This window comes from Psammomys obesus, unplaced genomic scaffold (genome assembly GCF_907164565.1).
Source record: "Psammomys obesus unplaced genomic scaffold, mPsaObe1.curated_primary_1811, whole genome shotgun sequence".
Lineage (NCBI taxonomy): Eukaryota > Metazoa > Chordata > Mammalia > Rodentia > Muridae > Psammomys > Psammomys obesus.
In genome coordinates this window covers 4,272,534-4,277,090 of record NW_026596158.1, presented here as the reverse complement: position 1 = coordinate 4,277,090, position 4,557 = coordinate 4,272,534, and positions in this window count along the sequence as shown.

Sequence of the window (4,557 nt, the reverse complement as noted above, 5' to 3'; positions counted from 1 at the left end):
TTCTTTCTTTCTTTCTTTCTTTCTTTCTTTCTTTCTTTCTTTCTTTCCTTCCTTCCTTCCTTTCTCCCTCCCTCCCTCCCTCCCTCCCTCCCTCCTTTCTTTCTTTCTTTCTTTCTTTCTTTCTTTCTTTCTTTCTTTCATTTTTTTACTATCCTAGTCTCTTGCTTTCTCTCTTGCTTTTCAGATGACATAAAAATTTCCATCAAAATCTTTTTTTATCATTTCTTTACTAAGTCATTCCATGAGTTTTTATCATCCTGCCATAATACATTGCAAAAAACTGCAGTTTTCTTAATTGGCTCAAACAGTATGGCTTGGTTTTTACTTGGTAAAATTAATAAAATAAATACCAAGGTCTTTTGATCTCCCCCAAAGGGTTGAGAAACTGTTCCAAGTTCTTTATTAGACTGCCCAAGGTCATTATTTTAAAATACCTGACAAACTTTAAAATGTTGTGTAGCCTTAAACATTCAAACATTCTCCAAAACCTCCAAATTTGCAATATTAAAATATTCAGAGTGAAATCATAGAGTATAACCATAGTTTTTAGGAGTCAAAACCAAATTTTACCAGTGCTAAACATTTCAGTGCCTCTAAAATCAATACCAAGCGTATTCTTTTGATGTTATAAACTTTGGCTGCCAGCAAGAAAATCTCTTGTATACAAACATGGAGATGCAGCTCTAATATCTCATATAGGCAGAGTTTCAAACCTTATTTTTTACAAACCTGGTTTTTAAGACAGGACAGAAATCATGTAAAATCTTAACATACCTAATAACCAATAATCTGTATCCAAGGCATACAAAACATAGTCAACTTATACACTCAAAACAGACAGACAGAACTTATTTTTGCTTCTTTTAGCTGAAATTTCAAGGGAGGAACATCTTGCTACCTGTTGAATCCAATTCTTATGACCACAGAGGCTTGTAGCTTTCTTACCTGAGAAGCTGCTGTTGCGGCTTCAAGAGCTGCCTATCCGCACAGAAGCCTCTCCCCAGGTGGGCTGCATTCCCAAGCAACCTGACCCCCCGGAAGACCTGTGCCACCAGAGACCAGAGCCTAGGGGGTTAGAAGTAGCCTGTCTCACAGAGTCTGACGCAGTCCAATACAAACAAAGACACACAAACACAAGGAACAAAATAGAAAGACTGAAAACCGAAGTGAATCCAAAAGCTCAGACTCACAGACTCCTGCCGCTGAAACGAAAAGCAGCAGAGAGAGGAGAGTAACTGACTGACGGTGGGGCTGTCTGTCCTCCACCCAAAATCTGTCCAACAGAGGGTGGGATTCCTTGTCTACCAAAACTGATGGGTATGATTCCTCATCCATCCCAGGGCCAGGGACGTCTCCCTTGACCCCCATGGCTGTGACTATCCAGCTGTTCCGCAATTAGCCACGTCTTGCCTCTTGTACAAACACCTCGCTGCTTTTCAGAACCAAGAGTAAACACAAACACAGACACTGCACAGAGACACTTACACACTTACTGGCTGGCGCAAGACCCTCCGCGTCGTGGTCCTGGAGGTCTGGGGGATCCGGACGAGCCCCAAAATGTTACGCCTAGATCATGAGACCCCTAAGAGACCACCAGGAGCACCAGTCTGATGCAAAACACACAAGGGTCTTTATTCAAGCTCGAGCTTGGGTCGCAATCCTTTCTGTACAGCAGGTTGGGAGAGCGACAGCCAGCTCCAAGGGAACAGGGTGTTTTAAAGGGAAAAACCACAAGCAGGGGCTTCCAAGCCTTGGCGTTACATGATTGGACAAGAGGTAAAGGAATGAAATGCACTTTGACCTCATTGATTGACAGCACCTGGCCAAACCGCAGAGAGGAACAGCTTGCCAAGAGGAGCACTGGGACCCTGGGAACGACTTATGTTTTCTTAAGGGACCCTGTCTTTATCAGTCTGCCTCAGTTGCTGTGTCTAGCTGCAAGCTGCTGAGAACATTCTGTGTTTCTTTTTCTCAGAACTTAAGGGTGGGAACCAAGGTACTCCAGGGACAAGCTAACCTGGGATGGAGTCTGAGAATCAACATGGAGTTAGTTCTGCTAATTTAACCCTTTCAGTCAATATAGATCTTGAGGAATATGTTACTCGTACGGGGATGGGTAGCTGTGAAAAAAGTAGCCTGATTTCTGGATGTCTGTAGTTTCCTGTCTCACCATGCAATGGGTTACCCTCCTCTTGCGTGGGCCATCATGGGCCCTCAAGTTCACCCCAAAGCCTGAGCCAATGGGGCTGCTCAACTTGGAACTTTCAGATTCTCAAAACTGTGAGCTAAATTAACCTTTACCAATAGCCAGCTTCAGGTATTTTGTTATGGCATCGGCTAACAGAATAAAACTGTTCATTTTTTTTGTGTGTGTGTGTGATTACACTTTGTTCATTAGTTTTGTGTGCTTATGAGGTAGGATTGAGCTCACCAGGACACATTTCTGGAGATTAAAGAACAACTTGTGAGAATCAGTTTTCTCTTACCATATGAGTCCTGGACACAGAACACAGAGTCCCCTTTGCTGTTGTGGTGGTTTGAATAAAATGCCCCCCACTCCATAGGTTCATATATTTGCAGGTTTAGTCCCTGGTTTGTAACTGTTTGGAAAAGATTAAGAGGTGTGGATTTGTTGAAGGAGGTGTGTCACTGAAGGGGTATTGGGGGTTGGTCTGGTGCTATGTATTCAATGCTAAACTACTGCCCCCAAGATCTGATTACAGCCCAGAAGAACACATTCTTACATCTACCAGGTGATGTTGTGTAAACTTGGCCAATATTCTCTGACTGGTGTTGTAGATATAAACATGTTTTCGTTTTGGTTCCAGGTGTGGGGTGTGGGGCTGATTCACATGGTCCACAGCAGCAGAGTGTTTGCTCATGCGGGCTCTGAGAGGAGCTCTTTGCCAGCCACGGATAGTTTAAATGTGAGGACTCTGGAGACAGAATAAATGCCAGAGCCCAGACAGTGTGAAACTCTGAGAAAGAACAAGACTTCTCCTGCTTCCTCTTTTGCTGCTCTTGGTTGCTGTTGTGAGACAAGACGTTGGAGATCTCCAGAAACGAGGATTGGACTGACTCCACGGAACCTGATGACCCTAACCAGCAGGAAGCAGCTAAGAGAATTATGCCCCCTCTCCCACTATCTCTTTCTCTCTCCTACCTAGCGTTGGGGTGTTGGAAGAGATTGGGCTGTAGAAAGAAAAAGATTTAAAAAATGTAAATAAGAGGTTTTTTTTTTTAAAGTATGCCAACAGACTGGTTAAATAAAGTTGCTGACAGCCTATAGCTGGGCAGAAGAGAAGTAGGCAGAGCTTAGGTTCCCTGGCTTGGGGGCAGATGGGAACTGTAAAGGGGAGGAGGAAGAGAAGGAAGTGAGAAAGCTGGGGAGAAGAAAGTCTCCTTGGGGCAGTATGAACCTTGAGCACGTGGTCATGAGGGCTGGCCTGATGGAACAGAAGCAACCCAGCCAGGAACAACTATTGTAAGTAACTTGGGGTATGTAGCTGGGAAATAGCAAAATAGCCCAGAGGGTTGATATCTGCCCAGTTATGGTGCCTTAATGCTTTGATTAAACTAAAAGGTCTCTGTCTTGACTACTGGAAACTAACTGGGGTAGAGAAGCCCTCTAGTGTCTGATACCCACTTCAGCAACGAAGGTGGGCTTTGAGGTTTCAAAAGCATACATCAGATCCCCTGTCTGTCTGTCTGTCCATCCCTTTCTGTCTGTTGCCTGTGGATCGGAATGTAAAGATCCAGTTCTGCTCCATTGCCACGCCTCTTTTTGTGCCACCATGCTCACTGCACCGGTGATAATGGACTAGCTTTCTGAAACTGTAAGCCAGCCCCAGTGAAATCCTTTCTTTTATAAGAGTTGCTGTGGTCATGGTATTTCCTCAGAACAGTAACTAAGATGGCTGTTGAGCCAACTTGCCAAGCCTGGGTTCATTATCTTATAAATAAAACAAAACTTATTTTGTATGTTTGAAATATTCAATAAATAAAACTCATACGTGTTTGTATAATACGGATGGAAATATGTGCATCTGTGAAGATATTTAGACACACACGAAGAAACACACACCAATGTCTTAGGAATGTAGATTGTTGACTAAGTTATGGGTAGTTTTTATTTATTTGTATTAACATTTTCCTATTTTTTTTTTAAATACAGAATGTGTATTATTCTTACCTGAAAAAAGAAAGTTGTAAAAATAGTTTTTTGGTGAAAGAATCTTTACCATAAGACCAGTGGGAACATGGCTCAGTGGTAGAGCCCCTGCCTAGAATCCCCCAGTGAGGAGCTGGCATGTGGCTCAGTGGTGGAGCCCCTGCCTAGAATCCCCCAGTGAGGAGCTGGGGTGTGGCTCAGTGGCAGAGCCCCTGCCTAGAATCTCCCAGTGAGGGGCTGGGGTGTGGTCAGTGGTAGGGCACCTGCCTAGAATCCCCCAGTGAGGAGCTGGGGTGTGGTCAGTGGTAGAGCTCCTTCCTAGAATCCCCCAGTGAGGAGCTGGGGTGTGGTCAGTGGTAGAGCCCCTGCCTAGAATCCCCCAGTGA